The 23,220-nt window shown below is 44.7% G+C and overlaps 1 long non-coding RNA gene and 8 other non-coding genes across 9 annotated transcripts in view; 5 read left to right on the forward strand and 4 right to left on the reverse strand.

The window, feature by feature from the left end:
* Positions 1-21,414, forward strand: part of LOC123001720 (uncharacterized) — a 58,689-nt gene extending 37,275 nt beyond the window's left edge. Inside the window, exons 5-6 of the long non-coding RNA XR_008956670.1 lie at positions 15,656-15,814; positions 21,257-21,414. This is a non-coding gene — a long non-coding RNA (uncharacterized LOC123001720). The remainder of the gene's footprint in view (positions 1-15,655; positions 15,815-21,256) is intronic.
* TRNAI-AAU (transfer RNA isoleucine (anticodon AAU)) lies at positions 1,542-1,615 on the reverse strand. Its single transcript has one exon. It is a non-coding gene; the product is annotated as a tRNA-Ile (tRNA).
* On the forward strand, positions 3,736-3,809 carry TRNAT-AGU (transfer RNA threonine (anticodon AGU)). The gene has a single exon. It is a non-coding gene; the product is annotated as a tRNA-Thr (tRNA).
* On the forward strand, positions 7,196-7,268 carry TRNAV-AAC (transfer RNA valine (anticodon AAC)). The gene has a single exon. It is a non-coding gene; the product is annotated as a tRNA-Val (tRNA).
* On the forward strand, positions 8,795-8,876 carry TRNAS-CGA (transfer RNA serine (anticodon CGA)). Its single transcript has one exon. It is a non-coding gene; the product is annotated as a tRNA-Ser (tRNA).
* On the forward strand, positions 9,917-9,989 carry TRNAR-ACG (transfer RNA arginine (anticodon ACG)). The gene has a single exon. It is a non-coding gene; the product is annotated as a tRNA-Arg (tRNA).
* TRNAI-AAU (transfer RNA isoleucine (anticodon AAU)) lies at positions 11,452-11,525 on the reverse strand. Its single transcript has one exon. It is a non-coding gene; the product is annotated as a tRNA-Ile (tRNA).
* TRNAF-GAA (transfer RNA phenylalanine (anticodon GAA)) lies at positions 13,384-13,456 on the reverse strand. Its single transcript has one exon. It is a non-coding gene; the product is annotated as a tRNA-Phe (tRNA).
* Positions 21,415-22,341: 927 nt separating the features above from the next.
* Positions 22,342-22,435, reverse strand: TRNAI-UAU (transfer RNA isoleucine (anticodon UAU)). The gene is made up of 2 exons: positions 22,398-22,435; positions 22,342-22,377 (listed from the first exon to the last, which is right to left on the reverse strand). It is a non-coding gene; the product is annotated as a tRNA-Ile (tRNA).
* Between the last annotated feature and the right edge of the window lie 785 nt (positions 22,436-23,220).

Consider the following 23,220-nt stretch of genomic DNA (forward strand, 5'->3'; position numbering starts at 1 on the left):
TGGTTTTCTTGTATCTGCTGCTTTTTCAAAAGCCTTTAGCTAAAAATGATCGTTGTGCCAACGTGTCATATTTTGGGCTGGCATATTCTGCCACCCTCTACCAGCTTCTTCCTTATTTCCTAATGACAAAGCCCACAGATCAGCCAACCTACCTCACAAAAAGCAGACTTTTCAGCTGGACCGCCTGAAGCTTGAGATGATTCCAAGACTGGAATGGGCACAGGAGGCCAGAGCACCGGACCCTTTTCCTTGCCAGCTTCCTTCAGCCACACAGGTCATCTGTCTCTACAGTACTGCATGTTCACTTGCCTTTAGAGCCTTTGCAGTTGCTGTACTGATGGAGAGGAAGAATTTTCTCTACACTTCAAGTTTCTTCTAGCTAGTCTCAGAATTAAATTTACATGAGACCAATTAATAGGAGGAAAAAACCCAAAGTTTAATTATGTACACATAGGGGCCCAATAATGAGCAAAATTAAAAGCTTCCTTCCACAAGGAAATAAATATTTTTTAAAATTGTACATAATTTCCTTTGATAAACAGTTTGGGAGTCCATATTCAAGCCTCTAAATGTGATATGGCCGAAGAAAGAAAGTGCTTTGTTCACATTAGAGAAAATTAAGGATATCATTTCCACTACCTCCTCCCCTGGGCTGGAAAAGCCTACACTTTGTACAATGTTGAGAAGTTTCCAAATTCAACTTCTGGCTGGCAGGACCAAGGCATTTGAAAATAAGCTTTAATTTTGACAGTGTACAAAGTAGAAATTGCAGTTAGAAATACTCAAGGTATACTAAGAAAAAAAGTGCAAATGCAAAACAATGAGTAAATGATTATCTTTTGTGTGAAAAAGAAGAAAAATAATAATCAATATAAATATTTACATATGCATGCCTTAGTTAGGAAAACCAGTAAGGATAAATGAGAAATTGTGGACAGAGTTTACTTAGGAGGTGATGGTGAGAAGTGGGCAGACCAATAACAAGGGTGAAAAGAAAACATCTCCGTTTATCTTTTTAAAGTTTCTTTTTGAAGCACATCAAAGTAGGTATTACTTACGCAAAAAAGAAACAAAATTATGTTTCAAGTTACTCAACCCTTTCATTTCAGATAAAGTGTGAAAGTGTATAAAACAAATCATTCTTACTATTAAAGTTTTGGAAGATCTTTTCTTCATTTTTTAGTCTTTTTTTCTTTTAGACTGAACTGGGGAATGCAGAATGACCCAGAAGGAGTGAGATAAAGGGTGAGTCCACAACTGGTTTTCAGAGGAAACTATCAAATAATTCAGGGTTTTTTCCCCTCCAAAACCAGTTTCTTCACCGGAAAACAAAACAAGACAAACGCTGTCCGTTGTCCCTGGTCGCTGCTGCCAAGCTGCCCTGCTAGCGAGGTGCAGGATAAGCTGGACCTGAGGCTGGTACTTAACTGCGTCCATCTGAGGGGCCAAGACTCGCCGCAACCAAGTTCAGAGATTCATTGATTACGCAAAGCCCGTACTGCTATTACTCTCCGCGCGCAGCGCAAAAGCACTGCACAGCTTGGCCCGTACGGGGATCGAACCCGCGACCTTGGCGTTATTAGCACCACGCTCTAACCAACTGAGCTAACCGGCCAGGATGCCCGGGGCGGGGGGGGGGGGGGGGGGGGGGGTCTGTAAAAGACACTAAAAGAGCATTCCCTTCTTGATCTTGGGGGAAAAGAGAAAATTGTTCCTATTCTTCGCGTCCTTCCCTCTGGAGGGGTAGATGGGGGAGAAGGGAAGGAAAAAGTTCCATATTCTGCCTCAAGGGATCGTGCTTCTTCCAGGAAAACCTGAGAAGATTCAGGCCAACGTCCGGCAGCGAGACCCAGGTGCCTCCCCGCTCCTGGGGCCTGTTCGCGGCAGGTCAGCTCCGCCCGGACGCTGGGGACCCGGGACCCTGCAGCCCCCGCTCGCCCATCCCGAGTCCGCCGCGGAGCGTCGCGGCTGTGGGACTGCAGTGCGGCTCCCCGGACGCGCGGTGGCGCCCGAGTGCGGGGCTGGCGGCGGCGGCGGCCCCAGAACCGCGGTGGTCTCCGAGGAGCTTCTGACCGCGCCGGGACCCGCGGCAGAGAGCCAGGACCCCCAAACCAGGACGAGGTCTGTGGGAAGCAGCGCGTGTCCGGAATCAGGGAGAAACGCCAGGACTGAGAGGGGAGGAGGAGGCGAGGCGCGAGTCGGGAGGCTCAGGAGCACGGCGGGAAACCACCTAGGAGGGCGCCCTCTCCAGCCGGCGCCTGGCCCACCTGCCGGCAGGTGCCCGCCCAGGGAGGGGCCGGCGGAGCAGCCAAGGCCTCTCTTCCTCCGCTCTCTCGGCCGCGTTCTGCTTCTCCTCTTCCCACTGCGGCTCCTTCTGAGCTCGGGTTCTAGTGTTCAGAAGCTGATCGGTCTGTGTACATTCTAAAAACCTTTACTCTCCATTTGTAAGTGCATCTGTGCACATCTATCTGTGTATTATATGGTCTTCTTCTGCATGCGCACTATAGTCTCTAAGATGTTTAGTACTTGATACGCGCGTTTTTTCCTAGAAATGAGAATCATATTCTTTGACTAGCTGAATTTGCCATTTAGTTTCTAACCTCGCATTTCAGGTACTTGCATTTAATATCATAAATTATTCTTCTGGTCCTTGAGCACGTTTTAACTAACTTTATACATCGTTTGAACCAACTAGTCGGTGTTTTCATAATTTTTTGTTGTCGTTCTGTGGTGACAATTCTGTAAGTTCATAGGGTAGAATATTAATATTACTACCACTCTTGTTTTGCCAGGGTGCTCGCTGTGGTAAATGATTTCTGAGTCTGGGCCACATTCAGACTTACTTTGACCTCTACAGATCCAAGTAGGCACCAGTCACTTGCCTTTGGTCGTGGGTCAGTTCCCTGGGAAACAGACCCGGAGATGGTGGTTGTGTGCAGGTTTATTGGGAACGCTCTTAGAATCAGCAAATAGGAGAGGGTAAGGGAAGCAAGACTGGGAAGAGGCAGGAGCTGAGCTTGATGTAGTTTAACAGAGATCTCAAGCTGATTCTCGGGGATACTGCATCCTGGAATGGCCCTTCAAAAATGTCCTGCGTTAAGGCCAATAGGAGGATGGGAAGCCTTTATACTTTTCCATCAACCAGCCTTGGATGGGGGCACCCCCAGTGGTGGGTGTAAATTTGGGCAAGGTGCCTCTTTGTTGAGGACAGTTCCCAGAGACCCACCCAGTTGTGAGCCATAGGCAGTCAACATTTCTGAAGTTGAAAAATGAGTGCCACCATCCTTGAGCGCCATCTGACAGGTGCAAACATGTCCTCACAGTTCTTTTGGCAACCATGTGTCGGACACGTGCTAATCTTTGACCAATAACATGTCCTTTTCCACACTAATAGAGGAGAGCGCAGGTGTGGTTACAACGAAATGGTGGTTAGTAGAAAGTCAATTCATTTTTCCTTTTGGGTTCAACAAAGGGCTCTGTCCCTGCCGCCAGAGTTTATAGTCTAGTGAGTCTAGTGGTGTCCACATTGAAACAATGATCCAAGAAGAGACCGTCATTTAGATTCAGTCCCCATGTTCATCCTTCCAAAAGAACATTCTTCTTTGGTTTTGACTGAGACAATGTCTATTCTTTCTTGTTTTTGAAACATCTGGTAAACTAATTACTAAGTTTGTTGCAGTGGAAATGTGTGAAATCATACTCAAATGAGATGTAAGTGAAGGGGGGCTTGTGCCTGGCTCTGTGGCTTAGCTGGTTAAAGCGCCTGTCTAGTAAACAGGAGATCCTGGGTTCAAATCCCAGCGGGGCCTATCTTTCTACTCTCTTCCTGGCTTTTGTGATTTAACCTCCTATGTTTTCTCTAGGTGCGTAGGAGCCAACCTGAATTTACACAAGATGACTCTTGAAATATTCAGGCGTTTGAGAAGCATTCCCAATACATATACATCATTCGAGGACACAATATTTGTGCTAGTCATGATATTTGCAGTAGGTGAGTAACCTCACCTAGCCTAGCTGAGGATTGCCCCTCTGCTCTACCACTTGAGATCAAGTGAGGAAATGAACCACTTTGAAACCATGTGCCTTCAGATATTCTTTGTATTACTAAGAAATTACTGATTACTAAGAAAGGGTTAACTACCTTCTTGTTGGTTGTTGAGCATCTGGGAATAGAGATGTTAGAAGAGGATTTTTTTTAAACTCCTTGAAGTGGATTGGAATCTAACGGATGACATCATGTAACTCCCAAAAAGCTGAGCGGTTAACAGTACTGAATGATAAAAGGTGGTGACTCTGTAAGACAATTTTAACCATGGCCTGGACATTCACAATTGTGTCTTTGCTGAAGGGAGTTCTTTCTCATGGAAATACTATTTCTTTCCTGACATAAGTTATTCTTTATTCAAACCACCTCCCCTATTAAATGTTCCCTGGCTTGGGATCCTCAGACAGCTCCTCTTTTGTGCTATTAGAGCAGGCATGCTGTTGTTTTAGGCCAGCTGTGTGGTTCTTTCTTCTCCAAGTCTGCTCATTGGTTAAATTGGGCACTGGATAGTTTGGTGAATTCACTTGAATGAAATGTCCATTAAAAGTGAAAGGTGAAGTATGGCGATGAGGAGAAATGTCAGGGAAAGGGAAATGGTTAGGAAGCATGTCCACTTGGTGACTAACAAAAACTAGGTATGAAACAAATGTGATGACCACACTGTGGATAACTACTTCCAGAAAGCATTACTCTGCAGACTCAGCTGAGATCTTCTGGATTCATCTGTCTCTGTTACCTGTTATCACACTTTCTTCTCTGTATTGGGATTGTTTAATGCTGAGTCTGTGTCTTCAATTCCACGTACACAACATCAAACTCAGGAGTGCCAAACACTCTCAGATGGCTAAGTTTTACGTTCTTGAGTCTTACACCTATACCACAATGGCAACCAGAAGTATCTCAAGCATCTTGGCACTTTCCAGGGCTGATGTTTACATCTTGACCCATTGCAGAGTCTCAAGTTGATCCTTCATCCCTCAAAATTTCTTCGTCCCCTCTAAACATCTTGGCTGCCTGCCTGGAGCCGATCTCCCCAGATATCCACATCTAAGACAGATCTCTCCCTAGCTTCAAACTCATATTTCCATCTCCATTTGAATTTCATATAGGTACCACTAACATGGTGCACCATGAACTCAACTGACATCAATCCCATCGGAAACCTGTAGTTAACCTTGATTCCTCCCATCTTCAAACCATCACAAAGCCTTGTTGACTTTGCCTTCAACATGTGTATGATGTCTTTTCCTTCTGTCCTTCTATTGGTCCCTATTTGGGTCTTCAATATCTCTTCTTGACCATAATCTATAATAGCCTCCTCTTGTCCCCGCCGTCTTCAAGACTGGGCATCAAAACCATTCTCAATACAGCGAAGTTTCCGGCTTAAAATATAAAACATCTTTTCCTCCTTAAAATTTCTCAGTTTTAACCCTCAAATATAAGACATCTTTTCCTCCTTAAGATTTCCCAGTTATAACCCTCTCTTCTTTTCCTAATATATACGTATAAACTTACCTATTTCCCTCTAAGCACTGTTCTACTTGCATGTACTTTCATTCTTTTAGTTAGAATGTGGGTTATTTAGACGTGTGGTGCTTAAGTTTCCCTATATCCAAGAATTTTCTACTTACCTTTTTGTTATTGACTTCTAGTTTAATTCTGTTGTCAGAAAAATTTTTTAGTTGTTTTAATCCTTTAAAATTTGTGAGACTTGTTTGATGGCCCTGTTTTGGTGAATTTTTCATGTACGCTCTAAAATAATGTGTATTCTGCAATAGTTAGGTGTAGTTTCTTATAAGTGCTAACTAGGTCAAGTTGATCAGTTACTAGCTGTGGTTCAAATCCTCTGTATCCTACTTATTTCCCCTTATCTTTCAGCCTCTCATCAGCTACTCAAAGGGGTCTTTAATAGTTGTGGTTGTACTATTTCTTGTTTTAGTTTTCTCAGTTTTGCTTCAGATAAGAATTAATAAGTCTTCTTGGTAAATTGATCATTTTATTGTTATTGAATATGTCTCTATCTTTGGTCTTACTTTTTATCTTGGGGTCTACTCTAACTGATACTGATATATCCACACCAGCTTTCTAATGGTTCGTGCTTTCAAGGTGTATCTTCCGTCACCACTCTGCTTTCAACCTGTCATCTTTATTCATCTTATGTGTCTCTTGTAAGCAGGGAACAGTTGGCTCCTGTTTTTCTTTGTTTTATTTTACTATTTAACCTGCCAATCTCTGCCCTTTAATTGTGTGTTTATCTCATTTACATTAAATGCAATTATTTATATTTGAATGTAAGTCCATCATCAAGTTATTTGTTTTCCATTTGTCCCACTCGTTTTTTGTTCCTCTTTTTCTCCCTTTCTTTGATTTAATATTTATTATTCCATTTAACCTTTGTTTCACCTAAAATGTATTCCCTTTTCCCTCCAGCTGCTTTTAAGATTTTTTAAATCTTTGGTTTTCAAGCAGTTCGATATAATTTGGGTAGTTACAATTTTCTTTGTGGTTATCCTGGCTGTCATTTGCTGAGTTTATTGAATCAATGAGTTGATGTGACTTTTCTTTTTCATTAAGCTGTGTCCTTTAGATTAGTGCATTTTAATTATGTAAAATTACATTTTGATTTTTTTTTTTTTTAAGAAATCTTCACTGATGACATCTACACTCCAAGAATTAATGGTTAGGCTCCAACTTCTCTCCTAATATTCAGATTAAAATATACCCTCCCCTCTTTGGAAGGCACGTCCCGTATTTTCTCTGATCTGGCCCACATATTCCCATTTAATCTCATTTATTCCCATGCCCTGCTTCAAACCCTTGGATACCCTCCCACCACCAACATCATGCGCACTCCAGTTCCCAAGGACAAAATCCCCGTTCTAACCTCTCTGCAGCATATTCATTATACTCTGTTCATCTGTGAAGTCTCATATCTGCTGTCATTTTCTCTACAAAGCCATCGGGGCATTGCAGTAATTTCCAATTTTTTTGGCTGTTCTAAATAGGCTTCTCTGAATGTTACAGTAGATGTATTTGACGAACGCATCTCTACTGGTATACAATAGTGTTAACTTCATAAAGGGAAATCTCCAGGAAAAGGACGTGAGGCATCAAGAAATATCTACTTCTACCAAAGTAATATTCAGTGGGGTTTCCGTAGTGTAGTGGTTATCACATTCGCCTAACACGCGAAAGGTCCCTGGTTCGAAACCGGGCGGAAACATATACTTTCTTTTCTTCTGAACCTATTTCCTTTTAGACATGTACTTTCCTTTGAGAGTCTCAGACTTAAAAACAAACGTGAATATTTGTGACCCAAAATATGCCACTTTGGCACAAGGATTATTTTGAGCTGAGATCAATTAGGGAAAAGCAAACAGGAAGGGCTCTCTGTCTTCCTCCTGTCTGCCTAAAAGCAGGGCATAAACATCCCTTTCTGAAGGTGTTCCCCTTCCATCTCTCACACCAGCGGAAGAGAACTACCCTGATCACTAGAAATGGAAACTCAGCGCCAAGATGAGTCTGCAGAAACAAATCCCGCTAAAATAACCCCGGCTTCTGCTAGTTTCCCCATATAGTTACCTTCCCACAAATATTGCCCCTAGAAGCTCAAACTCCCCCTTTTGTCTACCCTTTTCCCTACAATGTTGTTAAGATAGTATAAAAGGTTTTGAGTCTAACTGCTTCTTTGGGTTCTCCCTTCTTTCCTGGGAAGCCTTCATGCATGTAAAATTAAAATTAAAAATATCCACATCAACAAAATTTGTAAACTTTTTCTCCTGTTAATCTATCCTTTGTCAATTGAACTCACAGGTTCCTCCTGCAAACCTAACAGAATAGAGGAAAAATTCTTCCTCCTTACATATGGAAACTGTGAAGGTCAGGGCTTTGGGAATTTGAAGAAAATACACACATATCCAAAAAGATGTTAAGGAAGAAGCATGTAATGTGGAGCTGGGAGTACTTGCATTTGAACCATAATTCACATGGTTCCACACAAAATAAGTAAGGTACAAAGTGTGCTAAAGGACGATGAGTGATATGGAGAAAAATAAAGCAAAGAACAGGAAGGAGCACTGGAATGAGGGGAGTGTAGGGTTTAGACATAATGTTCAGGCTGTGTTTTCTGGTGAGTTGATATTTGAGAAAGTACCTGAAGTGGGTAAGGAGCTAGGTCATACATACATCAAAGTAAGAATATCCCAGCAAGGGCTGCAGTGGGAGAAATGAGATCTCGGGCAACTCAGCAGCCCAAGTAGGGACTTTGGCATTTACTCTGATGAAATGAGGAGATGTTGAGTTTTGAGCAAACCTGTGCTCAAAGTGTTTTGGTTCAAAAAGATTTCTGGTTGCTTATCATTGAGTGTTTTATAAGGCTGGAAAGGGTGGAAGAAGGGAAATCTACTAAGAGATTTTTGCAATATTCCATGTCAGAGATGAAGGTGTTGTGAGCCAGGGTGATAGCAGTTGGGTGATAAGTTTTTCGGATCTAGATGCATTTTGAGGGGTGAGGAAAAGAGAATCCCCTCACATATGTGGAATGAAAAAATAATTGAGGTCAAGGGTGTTGCCAAGATTTCTAAATATCTGAAAAGTTGAAATTGCCATTAAGTGAAATATGGAAGCCTGGGCTTGGAGAAGGTTTTGAGGGGACACTGAGGAACCAGTCATCCTCTCTATTCTAACAGACTACATGGTAAACGACATATACTTGTCTTCAGCCTAATGAGTAAAGGGCTTACAAGAGGGGCTGTGATGGCCGAGTGGTTAAGGCGTTGGACTCGAAATCCAATGGGGTCTCCCCGCGCAGGTTCAAATCCTGCTCACAGCGTTGTGCTTTTTGGTGTGGGGCCCACAGCTTGAAGCTTCTGCAAAATTGAATGGCTCCCCGACCAGCACCGCAGAGAAATCCCTTAAGTGGCAGTTCCAATTTATAACTCAAATACTTCAGGAGGGCGTCGCCAGCTAGTTATGCGTTCCATTATCTTCTTTCGTCCTCTGGGCGCCTGTGAACCGCCAGAGCTCCCTCTCCCCGCTGTCCACACTGAGCTTTGGACTGGGAGCACTCAAAAATACTGGCTGCGTTGAGGTGAAATTGTTATATCTGGCCGGTGTCTGATCACAGCGGCAAAGAGAACACAGGAGACTTTGAAATTTGGGGAAATAGATGCCCTTTCTGATTATAGAGAGCCAGCAGCTTCCTTAAAGGCGTGCTCAGTCAGTGATCTTCAGTGTTGGTACTGACATCAAAGGCCAGTGAGAGCCATAAAAAATTTAGGATAATTTGCCAAGCGCTCTTTGAAGCACTTTTTGTAAATGAGGAAATTGAGACAGAGAGAGGATATATTTGGACTTCTGACTTTGCCTTTTCAAGCCCATATGAAACCTCATCTCCTCAGCACTTTTGCATTTTCAGCTATTGAATTCTTGCCTCATTTTTGTATTTTGTGTTTATTGCAATTTGTGGACAGATGAATATTGTGGGTGGGGGAGGGCAGTAATGAAGAACTCAAAACTAGGCACTAATCTAAACTGGGTAAGGAGTGAAGAGAGAACGTGGAAACTGAGTCCATGGAGATATGGTCAAGTTAAACAACAAAACAAAAACAAAACAAACAGCTACTAGGCACCAAACAAGTTTCCAATGCATACAGTCAGAAAATAAGTGAAGACTGACCTGTTTTCAATGAAAACATTTTATGTAAATGTAGGTTATGCAAACAAGTCACAAAATAAATTATGCTTTCCCAGAATCGGTACAGATTTTGTTCCTAATCCCTGTCTAAATTAAAAAATCAACCACTTCTTCGGCTGGTATGAATTGTGTACCGTAATGGAAAATACTAATATTGAGAGCAGTGTGGCAGGTGTGGGCCAGTGGCGCAATGGATAACGCGTCTGACTACGGACCAGAAGATTCTAGGTTCGACTCCTGGCTGGCTCGCTGAGCTCACTTTTTCTTCACACTGTCAAGGTACTTTTTCAAAAACAAAAACAAAAAAACATTGAAGCAATCCTTAAAGCCTTTCGAATACACTTTCCAGGAACTGATCTTTCACTTTCACGGATGCTCTCCCAAATCGGCTGTCGTTGAGTCTGAAAGACCCGTCAGAAGCATCAAAGGAACGGTCCTCTAAGATTTTCTCAAAATTTATCTCTTCTTGAACTTGAGACAGGAGATTGGCTGAAAAGGACCATTAAAGGAAGGTTTTAAAATCGAAGAGACTCTAAAGAAAAATAAACAGTAACTTTTCTTCCAGTGTCTTCTCCATCGATATTTTTTCCCCATTGGGAAGAGTCCTCACCCCAGAGGTCTCGCCTGTGCAGTTCCTTTCTCGCCTGGCTACCAGCAAAGAGAAAGGGGGCCGACATCTCCTGGGAAAATGTTGAGGCAAGGAAGGTTCGGCTGCGGGGACACGGGTACGAGCGGCTCTTTGCCTCAGTTGAGCCCTCTAGATAGAGGTTGGCCCTGAAGGCCGCGGTCGCCACTCCTCCCCGACGTGTCCCTACGTGCGCAGCCGAGCCTTCGTCGGGGCAGAGGCCCCCGGGGGACAGAGAACCAACAGGAATCCCTTGTTTTGCCAAGGTAAACAGCCTGGAGAAGATCCGAGTGTAAGGAAGACCTGGGAGGTGGCAGCTTTCGGACTGCCTCTCTGGACAGACCCGCCTCCTCCCTGTGCATCGAGGCCGCGCGTAGAGGCTGGAGGGAAATCACTGCCAAGTGGGAGGCAAGTCCTCAAACCAACCCAAAAGATCATCTCCATATGTGGACGGATTTCCGAATGTGTAGCTTGTCTCCTCGGTGTGCATCGCGGGTGAATTGCAGTCACCGCGTGCGCCGTTGGGGGCCGGAGACCAACCTGAGAAAGCAGGTGCGCGGTCGCCAGCCACCGCCCCGCGCCTCACTCGGCGCCTTGTCCTCACAGGCAGCTGGGAGGGAGGGTTCTCGGTGAAAAGGAAGGACCAAGCACAGACCCGACTGGAACACAGCGCGTGTCTCGCTGCTCTAGTTGCGCAGGACTCCTTTTCTCCACAGAAATTTGAAAATTCTTTGACGCGCCCAGATAATGTCTCCTGCGTTTCACTAATAACTGAGCAGGCGTATTTCAAAAACTCCTCAATTTCCCCTTTCCTAAAACACAACCGTCTGGCTCCCACGCAACGCCTTCAAGTGTCTTCAGTGAGGTCTTCCTAGCAGGTGTACGTTACTTTTTATTAAAAACAAGCAAAGCGAGACGAAAATCCATAGCCTTCTTGTTGAGAGGGACAATGTCTGAAGTCTCGATTCGGAGTACGGGCGATTTGGGTTTATAGGTGGTTGTCTGAAGTCTCGATTCGGAGCACGGGCGATTTGGGTTTATAGGTGGTTTGAATTGGGCAGAGGAAGGGCAAAAGAACATCCAACGTGGCCCGTACGGGGATCGAACCCGCGACCTTGGCGTTATTAGCACCACGCTCTAACCGACTGAGCTAACCGGCCGCCCTGAATACCGGCCTTTTCTTTTTTTAAAAAAAGTAAGCTCCTCTACATTTTTGTGCGTCTAAAACTAAAGGGAATTCTTTCTCTTCTGCCCCCCCCTTTCTAAGGAGATCTTTACATATTCATAGACTGTAATGAGGAGTCCACATTCTTTCAATTCTTCGGATTTGGAGAAGAAAATCCACGGAAGAACTTTTGTGCAGAGACTGAATCTATCCTTGTGGAGGGTGCACTGTAGCCGGATTTTCAGTTGTTGGTGAAGGGAGTTCCCCCTTTTCAGAAGCATGTCTGTAGCACAGGATCACAAATTGCACACTTGTCTTCCATGACCTGTAACTTAATGACCCATTAAGTGCAGGTTGTTTCAAGGCGAGGAAACGAAGACGAGCGGTGGAGGAAAGGATCCGGTGCCCCGGGGTCGCGGAAGACCCGCAGACACCTGCACTGACGTCATCAGCCATGCGCTCCAGTGCTGGACCACGGCCCCCAGCAGCACTTGTCACCCGCCAAGTCCAGGTGACTTGTCTTGTTAGGGGTGGGAGAAAGGGGCCGCGGAGGTTTGCAGAGGACAAGGTGATGGCAGCGCCCGGCTGAGGGTTAAAGTTCTCACCCAACCGCACATTCTGTGCGTCATTCAGGTTGCGGGGTGCTAGCCGCGTGACCCCCGCCCTGGGCGGCGGAGGCGGGAGCCGGAGAGGTGCGCCCTGCGGTCCCCAGCGAGCTTATCGTCTGGCTTCCTTACCCAGAGACAGGTTGGAGGCGTCTTCGGCACTTCAGGAAACCTTGTGTTAGTTCCCTTGTAACTTTCCAAGATGTGGGTCTGTTGTCCTCACCCCCGCCATCAGCTGCGTCCCGGGTAGACTGAGGGCTCCAGATCCAAGAACTGTCTTTTTCTGTACCCTGCTTTTGAATGAAATATTGTGTATGAACGTTACTAGTAGTGATTCCGGATCAAAAGAAGGGCTCCTTAAAAGATCCGTCCTTTAACATTACACCATGGTACAGAACGAATCTCCACGGGTCTCAGACTCCAACTACCCCCCAAATCCTCCTCGGAGGCCACCGGAGCTCTAGGTTTCTTGTTTATCCTCCCCAAAATATTCCACGCATAGTCAAGCATACATCTCCACCTACATTATTGGCAAAACACAACGGAGCATCTGCAGTGAATGTCTTGTAAGAGAATTTCAAATTATGTGTGTTATATTCCAGGTTAGAGCCTATAAATTATCCAACACTGTCTCGGGAAAAATAATAATAAAAATAATAAATCAATATTAACAATTCCTATTATATTTTACAGCATATATGTATTATGCTATCACATATAATCTTAATAAATACTACTAAATTTCAATTTATGTTTATGCTATCATTCATGCCTTTCTCCATAGTAAAATGATGCAGTAGACCTGTCCCCGCAGCTGAAAAACAAATATTGTATAAAAAAACCAAAACTTTTTACAGGATTCAAAGTGCTGACGATAATGTAAGGATCTGTGAGGCCCAACACTAAGTGAAGCAGGAGCGGAGGTAATTACGGGAAGAATTGGAAGTGCCCATGTCCTGATTCTTATAGATGCATTTAATAACACCCGAGTGCTCTGAAAAAGGCGCTGGGAAGGTTTTCTTTACCTCAAGGAATTGCTGGGAGCAATTAGGCGTATGGACGTAGAATTGTGCTTTGCCAAAGAATTTACAAAAGCCCTTTCTGTGATGAGGGTAAATGTCTGTAGCTCCTTTCCACATCGGTAGCTCGGGGGACTCAACTTATTTGAAGATTGACGTTTGGTATGGGTTTACACAGCCAATCAGTAATGGGAAAGTTAAGGACGTTTGCAAAAAGACTGGAGATACCTGCCGAGACCCGGGATCGAACCAGGGACCTTTAGATCTTCAGTCTAACGCTCTCCCAACTGAGCTATCTCGGCCAGCCCACAGGCCTTCTTTTTGTCAATTACAAAATAACCTTTTCTGAGCAGTTTATTTTCTTTTTTGGATGCTACATTTCAGGAAAAATAAGTAAAGTCCTTGTCTTGTTTTCTGCAAATGTAACATTCTGCCCTTTTCAAAAATAATTGCACCAACATAAAAATTAGACATTGGGGAAACGTACTCAAAAGTTTCCTGAGTATTATAGGAAGAACGAAAAAACATAACGAAAATTTTATATACGGTTTCTAAGGATATGAATTAGACAACAGTTGGGATGTAGTGATTCCAAGCTTCCTGCTGGAAGAATTCAAGACAACACCATCTGGGATAAATTCTAGTTAGTACCTCAAATATTTTTTTACTCTTTCAGTTGTTTTTATTCTTTCGCCCTTTCATTTATTAAGGTATAAATTACGTACAGTAAAGTATGCAAATCTTAAGTGCACAGCTTGATGATTTTTAAAAACTTAAATTCCTGTGTAACCACCTCAGCTCTCCCAGGATTCCTCTCCTTTGCTATCCTCCCAAAGTTAGCCGCTGGTTGGAACATTCACTATACGTTGTGGTTTATTTTGTACGTTCGCACACATTAAATCAAATTGAATCTGCAGTCTTCTATCTGGCTTCTTTCACTCAGTATTGTCTTCGAGATTCATGTGTGTTTTTATCTGTGAAAACAGTTTGGTCATTTTCATCAACTTCCATTTGGTCATACCACAACGTACTTGTCCATTCTAATAACAATGGGCGTTTGGTTTCCCGTTCTAGGTTACAAAAATCATGGAAACTTCTTGTGCAAATTTTGGGTGAACATAAACACTCAACTCTCAGATAAATAGACACATACATATATACATGTATACATAGATAGGTACATAGATATGCAGATAGATATATGAAATTGCTGGGTCATGCATGCTGGATGTATGTATTTTAACTTTATTAGATGTTGCTACACAGTTTCCCAAAATGCACGTATTAGTGTACACTATTAACAACGACCTTAATGAGGCTTCTTGTTGCTCCACAGACTAGCGCATACTGGATATTATCAGCCATGTTAATTGTGGCTTTTCAGGTCAGGATGTCTTGAAGGTTCTTTGTGATTTTAATTTGTGCTTTTTGATGACTAAGGACACTAATTATTAAAGGGGAGAGACTAAGATATTTTTGGTGTTTCTCTTTTTTTTTTAATACTTACATTATGGGAGTATCTATTATTTGGATAATTGAAAAAATAATTTAACATATCCTATATCAAAAATTATATGAGATATTTGCAGTCAACAAACCCCACCTCCTATATAATGCAAAACATTATAGTATTTAGGTATGGACAAGGCCAAACACAAATCTTTCCTCTTTTGCTCAAACCTGCTGATAAGGCCAAACACAGACCCTTCCCCTTTCACTCCTTGCCAAGTCTTGTTCTTTGTCTCATGAGTGATTAGCTAAGATGAGAACAATTTGTCCCTGTGTTTCCCCTGGTTCAATGATTCAAGAAGGACTCATAGGACTCAGCATATAGTTGTCCTCACAGCTATTATTTGCTATACCAAAAGGATACAAAGCAGAGTCAGCAAAGGGAAAAGCACATGGGGCAAAGTCTGGAGGAAACCAGGTGCAAGTCATACAGGACAGGCTTAATTCCTTCAACCCAAAATTGTGACAACACATGAAAAATGTCTACCAGGGAAATTCACTAAAGACTCGGTACCCAAGATATTTGGGGGAGGCTGCCTAGCATATATTAAAACTCCAGACCCAGAAAGAAAGCACGTGTTCAGCAAGAAAAGTATGGTTTGCATGAACAGCTTAGGCAGTGAGCCACTCCTGTCATCTGGGAAATAGTGGGAACCCTCTTAATATCGAAGTTCCCAGACGCAGTCAAGGGCCCACCTTGCAAGCAGGACTTTCTAAGGAGAATAGTCTCAGTCCTGCTATGCTAAATCTTTCTGTACAATCCCCCTGAAAGTAGCTGGACACAAATGAACACTTTCCATTCATCTGATGGAAGCTTCTCCAACACAAAACAATTCCAAGTAACCTCACCTGGAAGGTGTGTACCGTCCCATAAGAGTCCAGCAAACTACCCTGCAGGGAACACTCTGACCCTTCAATGTGGAGTGCTCTCCTGGTCGCAAGAGCCTAAATAACGTCCATGTCCTCATTCACCTGGTTTTTGTCTTTGACAGATTGGTGTTCTGAGTCGCACAGGAGTAAAAGCCCACCTGAGACACCCATCTCATCCACCCAGACAAGGAGTCCTCCCAAGCCTGCTGTGCTCCTTTCCTTGCGGATCCCACGGGGAGCCCAGTTCCTCATCCAGGTGCTCCAGACATTCGTCTATGGAGGTTGGTAAGGATTTAATTTTGCTTCTTTGTTTGAGAGTTCTTTTGGTTTGGTGTTGTTGCTGGCTTTTGTTTAACTTTGGTATTATGGGTAACTCCAAATCCACCCCGAAATCCCCCTCAAAAGCCCCCACCATTACATGCTTTGGCACTATGGTGACAATTCAGTTCATTTCCTCCCCAAATGGCAGAATTTAACTCCTAGAACTAGCTCTTTTCAGTATGTCCTTGATCATTTAAGATATCAAAGTCTTCCCACTTTTGAAACAGCTAAGGTTATTTATAATCATATCACTGCCTATGTTGACTTTTTAAAATAGATTTTATTCTTTAGAACATTTTTAAATTTACATAAAAATCGTACGGAAAGTACAGTGTTCCCATATTCCTTCTCTCCCAACTTCAGAAATTCCCCTATTATTAGCATCTTGTGATTTGTTACAATGATGACCCAAGATTGATGCACTGTTAGTAGCTAAAGTCCACAGTTTACGTTAGAATCTACTCTTTGTGTTGTACAGTTCGATGGATTTTGAAAAACGCGTTAGTTGAATGACTAGTAGGCATTGCAATGTAGCGTGAGGCTACTACGGACCTTCTGATGACACGTCAGAAGGATTATCAGACCTCAGTGGACCACGGGCCACTGAAACTGTCAAAAGTGAAGCCGTGTGTAAGGGTGGATTACTGTGCAGTCGGTCCCCAACTTATGACAGTTCAGTTTACAATGGTGAAAAAGCAATACACATTCAGTGGAAAGCATACTTTGAATTTTGATCTTTTCCCAGGGTGTGATGTGGGTGGGATCCTCTCTGGTGATGCTGGGCAGTGAGCCGCAGCGACTGGTCAGCCCCACGATCACGAGGGTCAACAACCCACACACTGAAAACCATTCTGGCCCCACTCAGCCATTCTGCTTTTTGCTTTCAGTACGGTGTTCAATGAATTATGTGGGATATTGAACACTTTATTACAAAATAAGCTTTGTGTTAGATGATTTTGTCCAACTGTAGGCTAACATAAGCATTCTGAGCACATTTAAGGTGAGCGAAACTAGGCTATGATGTTCTGTAAGTTAAGTGTACTAAATGCATTTTTGACTTATGATATTTTCAATTTATGATGGGTTATAGGGACATAAACCCCTTGTAAGTCAAGAAAGATCTGTATTTGTAAATATTTTCTATTCATTTCCCTTGTTCTTTGTTTTATACTTTGTTTTCCACCCCGTTTCTGCTTTCTTTGGGCTTACTGAACATTCCCTGTGATTCTCACCAGCTGTGATTCACTCTGCCCCCCTCTCCAGGTTTTGGGTCGGCAGGCTGCCCTGTGACCTCAGTATTCTGATATAACAAAGGAGAGTTATTAATTTTCAGAGTGTTCAGCTTTTCTCCTGTTCTGAGGATGAGAGTGGTGAGTCCCAAACTTTTCACATGTTGGAGCAGAAATGGAAAGTCTTCTGTGTTCACTTTTACCCTGCTGGCATCGATGTGTGTCCACGCACGGAGTATTGTCAGCTCAGGAAGTTCACCTGAGTTTCCATGTCCAGAGTTTTTATTGGGGCTTCATTATATCGGCCTAAGTGATTGATTACCCGTGTGCTCGAACTTACTCTCCAGGCTGACTGATAGAGCAACAAAGCCCTCACCCTAAATCCCATGGTTGGTCTTTCTGACATGATGAGGGTATGTGGCCAGGTCCACCCTAAAAATATATCCTACTGTACATAGATCATTTCCCAATAGCCGAAGCAAAGGCCTGACCTCTCTTTGGGCATAGCCCAAGTTTTCACTACATGGGAAGGGATGGGCTCCTCTCCACACACTCACCTAGAATGGTCTCTGGCAAAGAAGAGAACATAAATCATTCTATTTCTTAAAGAAACTAATAATATTAGTAAACTAAAGGAAACGTCCAACGTTTCCTGTGTGTGGGCCCTGCTCCTGGGCTCCCAGGAAGCTCTACTCTTACATTTACCCAGGTCAGAATGACTCCGCAAAACCTCAGAGCGTGGGCTCTATTTCTGCCCCGAGCACTTTGTACATCTGCTTCGTTAAAAAAATAACCAAAAAGGAGCTTTCCAAGCATAAAGATAAGAAAAATGTTAAACTATCCCTAGTTCCAATTAGATTAAAGTCATATGGCCTTGCACATACTAAAAACATTAGATGAAGTCTGTAACTTTCTGGAATGTTCTTCATCATGATGATTGGTAACTTTCTAAAATGTAAAAAGCATATATAACCCTGTACCAGGTATTCCCTCCCCGGAACACTCTCTTCTTTGTGAAGAGTGTGTATCCTGGGCAGCAGACCCAACTTGGGCTCAAATAAAACTCTTCTCTTTCCTCTTTAAAAATTAGACTAGGGAGGACCTTTATCTCTACAAACATTTGGAACCAGAGGAATGTATTATCTAGGCAAAAAATAAAAATTAAAAATAAACAAAATTGTTATGTGAAATAAAACTTGGATGTGACAAAAGACACAAAAGTAGGCCATATTCATAATGGATAAAATCACTTGCAGAGCTTTTTAAAGATCTGGATCTTTTCAATCTGCAGAAATAGAAATGGAAACCGGGAGAAATAAATAGTAAAGAGACCCAAAAGGTCGGAATTGTAAGAAATGTTTCTTGGTCAACAATTTAAAATTCTATCACTCCATAAATAGTTTTTTAAAATGGGGATTGGCCACAGGGGTGCCTGGGTGGTGCAATTGGTTAAGCGTTGGACTCTTGGTTTCGCTCAGGTCGTGATCTTGGGGCCTGGGATCGAGCCTCACATTGGGCTTGTAGTCAGCATGGAGTCTGCTTGGGGTTCTCTCTCTCCCTCTCTGCCCCCACTCTCCTCTCTAATAAATAAAATCTTTTTAAAAACTTCCTGGACACATATGAAGACGGACATTTTTAAAGTAGACAATCTGGCCCCTTCTGATGATGGCAGTGTGAGGTCTGGACAGTCGGGGGTTCCTCTACAAGGGGGCTAAAACAAACTCTACCAATTCTACTTGTCAGCCAAGCAAATGTGTTAATCTTCATTTGGCAGAAGCATATGTCAACTCTAGAAAAGCCTTGAGTTGTAAAGTTTGAAATATCCAGTATTTTCACCCGAACAATCAAAAGAAACACACTTTTTTGCTTCTCATCATTCCCATCCAAACCACCTCACTTTTTCCTCCGTTCTCTGTTGTCTTCCTCTTCTCTCACCAAAGTTCTGAGTTTATGCCACTGTACCGTTTTGAGACTCTATGAGTATTTCTGAATATTTTCTACATGTCTCATAATTAACTATGTGATTAAAAGTGAAAAGTGAAAAGTTAAAAAAAATCATGGTAATTGTCCTCGATAAGCAAACTAGTAGAAAAGACAATTGTGTCTATAAATACATCTTTTTTACAATGAGATAAATGCAATTTTAATACAACAACTGATCTATTGGTAAGAAGGAAAAAACCATCAGATTTTTTTTCTGGGCCATGATGAACGAGCAGAAATCTGTCATGTAGAACAGATGAAGAGTGTTGTGGGTAGAGAAAGGAGTCAAACAGGCCTCCTGCTTTTTTATCTGCATTGGCAAATTCCTTCTCTGACCTTTGACTTTACATTCTTTAGTGAAAGAAACTGCAAGACAAAACAAAACTCTCTTGTTAATATTGTTCATTTCTCAGTATCTATGTTGAACTTTCGTTTTGCTAAAATAAATGAATTAAGTCAAACAAAACAAAAGAAACTCTCACTCTAAGGAGCTAAGCGGGAAGACAGAGGGAGCCTCCCTGAGGCCACAGGTGGAGAAAATTTACTGAGAGGTACACTGAGTCAGGAAGTGAGCGGGGTACTGAAGAAACAAAAGCAGTTATAATACAGTCCTTGCCCCCCATCCCTCTAGGAGCTTCTGATCCAGCAAGTGAGGGAGGAAAGCAAAGAGAAGCCTGAGCTAATGCATTGGGGTGGGGCCTGGCCGAGCAGGCAAAGCTCACAGGACAGCATCCCGCAGGCTTGCAGTCACCAGCGGAGAAGTGGACGCGAGGAAAGAGAAACGAGCCAGGGCAAATTGAGGGTATTTTTCAAGACACAGAGGACTTTGGGAACATGGACTACGAGCAGGGAAATGCTGAAACATTAGGAGGTCAGAGAGAATCAAGAAGTCTCAGGAACAGGTAAATAAGGGGAGCAGAGAGAAGAAGGAATAAAAAATGAATCTCGGCTGCAGAGATGAGCATAGCATTATACTAAGTAAAAGAAGTCTAACACAGAAGCCCACACACCGTATGGCCCCATTTACACAAACTTCTAGAAAAGACAAGATAGCAATGGAAAGCAGATCAGGGGTGGCCAGGGGCAGGCGTGAGGGAATGATCCATTACACAAGCGGGGGAGGAAACTCCCGGGGGAGGCTGCTGTTCTCCATCTCACAAAGGGTAAGTGATGACCCTGGCAAAGCAGGGTTTGTCAGAGCTGTGCCCACGATAAGGCCCAGAAGCTGGGAATGTGCTGCCTCATGGGGCGAAAGGGGTTTTGCAGAGGTCCTTGAGGTAAGGATCTTAAAATAGGGAGATCATCCTGGATTATCCAGCGGGTCCAATATATAATCATAGGGTCCTTCAGAGATGGAAGAGAGGCGTTAGAGCCAGAGAAAAAAATGCCACAACAGCAGCAAACACCAGAGTCATTCACTTGCCGGCTTTGATGGTAGAAGGTGGCCACGAGCCAGGGACTGTGGACAGGCTCTAGACGGTGGAACGGGCAAGACAAAGGACTCTCGCGCAGAGCGCCCAGAAGACCACAGCCCAGCCAGCGCCGGGTTTCAGCACGCAAGGAGAGCCGACATAGACTTCTGGCCTACAGAACTGTAAGACAACAATTTTGTGCTATTTGAAGCCACCAAGTTGGTGAAAATCTTACTAAAAAGGAGACACCAGAGAGAAAACTGTACTGCTGTGTTCTGTTTTGAACAGCTCCACAGAAGCTGGTGTGATCAGAGTCACTGCAGTTGTAAAATCAAGCTTTGGAGACTGGGGACAGCCCAGCCCTTGGTAGGTCAGAGACTCCCAGAGCACACAGCAGAACCCCTGGGAACACTTGTCTCGTTTCCTCGGTCACCGCCACTGGCTCACCGTCTTAACTGGGATCGTAAATAACGTTGCATCAGGCACTACCTTTATGAAAACGGTGGAAGCGTCTCTTCTGCTGGTGTTTCTGGGCCAGGCCCACAGTGAGGCCTTTGTGTTTGTTCTCCCTCTGCCTGAAGCGGTCTTGGACCGTGTGTATCCAAGACCTTCTTCCTGACCTCCAGGCCTCTGCTGAGAGGCCACTCGCCCAGAGAGGCCTTCGGTAACAGCCCTACATAACACAGCACTCCCAGGCCGACCCTTGGATCATCCCTCCCTCCTATCCTGTTTTTAGTTTTTTCTATAAAACTTCATCTACTTGTATATTTATTTTTAGCTGGTCACTGTGGATTCCCACCTGCTAGAACTTACCTTCCAAGGCCAGAGGCTTCCTCTTTCTACGTCACCACAGTAACCTCGCACCTAGAATGGACCGGGCAGGAAACGTAAGCGTTGCATGTTTATTACACAACTGCGTTTGAGAGAAAGAGCACAGGAGAGGAGTGGATTGAAGCTGGACAATTTTCTCACGCGTTGCTGTGACAGACCTGCGGGGATTTGGGTCAGAAAAGCGCGGTTGGTCAGCAGGGTGCCTGGCTCTGGGTTCAAAGTGGGGGGGGGGGGGAGAAATGGTACACGGTCATCAGTATTTACAGACAGGTCGTGATCAAGGGCATGAACGTAATACAGAGAATGCGCCTATCATTAGCTGAGAGGAAAGTGGGGGACAGAACTGTCAGGAATATCATACTTAAGGAAGAGAGAAGGAGGGTTCGCAGAGACAGAATAAATCCAGGAGACACTGGATCAAAGCAGAGTAACCTTGAATCACTGATTTCGGACATAGCGTCAGAATCAATGTATTTGTCCAAACAGGACTTGTTTATTTTCTGATGAAAATACATACCCAGCCACCCCTGCCGGATGTTTGACTGCTGGAGGCTGGCTTGTGTGACTCAAATCACATTAAGATTTCACAGGTGGAATTCAGCATCCCAGCAAAGATGCTGTTTCCCCGCTCGGGGGTGGGGGGGCTTCCGCACCTCCCCGAGCCCCCGGAGCTGACCTCCGGAGCTGACCAAACCGCAGAGCGGAGGACCCAGGTTTTCCGCTCCCCTGCGCAGTTCCCAAAGGGCTGAGGATTCCTCTAAAGGAAGGAGCGGGGGAAGGAGGAGAGGGGTTCCTGTGAAGCTGCTTAATGGCTGTAAGGTCTGAGGTGGAGGAGAACTTCCTTGGGTAAATTCCATTTGCCTCCTTCTGGTCTGTGGTTTCTTCCTGTTCGAATGCCTTCCTTAATCGTGGGAATATCCGCGGTCTCAGTATGGAAACTAAAATACCCTCCTTCCAGCTTTTTCTTCGAAGAGGAGGGGGGGGAAATGCATTAGAATAAAAAGAATCAGAAATCGTAAAGGGAAGAAAACATGCTCCAGGTGAGGCTCGAACTCACAACCTCGGCATCACCCGCACATATACTGCTGTATAAGTACCGCGCGCTAACCGATTGCGCCACTGGAGCATGCTTTCCCCGCAGCGCCGGCGCGCGCTCTACAGAGCCTCGGGCCAGGGCGCGACCGTCCCCGCGCCGCCCCCGGCAGCGCGCCGTGCCGCAGGGTCGCCTCCCGCACCTGCCGCCCGCCTACGCGGCCGCCAGCCTTCCGAGCGAACGCGCTGCGGTCTGGACGCCTCCCTCCCTCCGGGGAGAGGGCAGTGCTTCTTCCCCGGAGCTACTGGGGACCCAGGACGCGCCCTTCACGAGAACCGAGCAACGGCGGAGGAGAACGGGCGCGCGGACTCCGGCTCTTCCCCGCCTTCCCTGCAAGAAGGGAACGACGTCCGTGGAAGACGCGAGCCGTTTGGCCGAGGCGCGGCCTCCGGGCGCACAGCCGGCTGTTCGGGGATGCTCCCAGCAGACCCGGGACCCCGAAGAGCCGAGTCCGCCAGCCCCGGCTGCGCGCGTCCCCGGGCGGCACCCCGGTCGAGTCCGCGCACCCGCAGGCTGCGTCTCCCCTTCCCCACAACCTCCCGGGCCTGCCTGAAAACCAAGTCAGAGCCGGCTGCTCGGACTCCTCTTGCAGGAAACCTGCAGGAGTCGTGACCACTCCTCGTTTGTGCTGCCTGCTACAGCGGCCAAGGCCGTGTCCGCACCCCCGCCCCCCGCTCCTCCCCGTCTCGGTCTCGCAGGCGCCTTGCAGGTAATGCACCTCAGCGACGCCGTGCCCACCGTGACCCTCGTCCCCTCCCTGGGCCTCTCAGTAGAAAGGCCGGTCGTGTGCTTTTCTCCGTGTGCTTGCTTCTTTGTTT

This window comes from Ursus arctos, unplaced genomic scaffold, assembly GCF_023065955.2.
Source record: "Ursus arctos isolate Adak ecotype North America unplaced genomic scaffold, UrsArc2.0 scaffold_31, whole genome shotgun sequence".
In the NCBI taxonomy this organism is placed as follows: Eukaryota; Metazoa; Chordata; class Mammalia; order Carnivora; family Ursidae; genus Ursus; species Ursus arctos.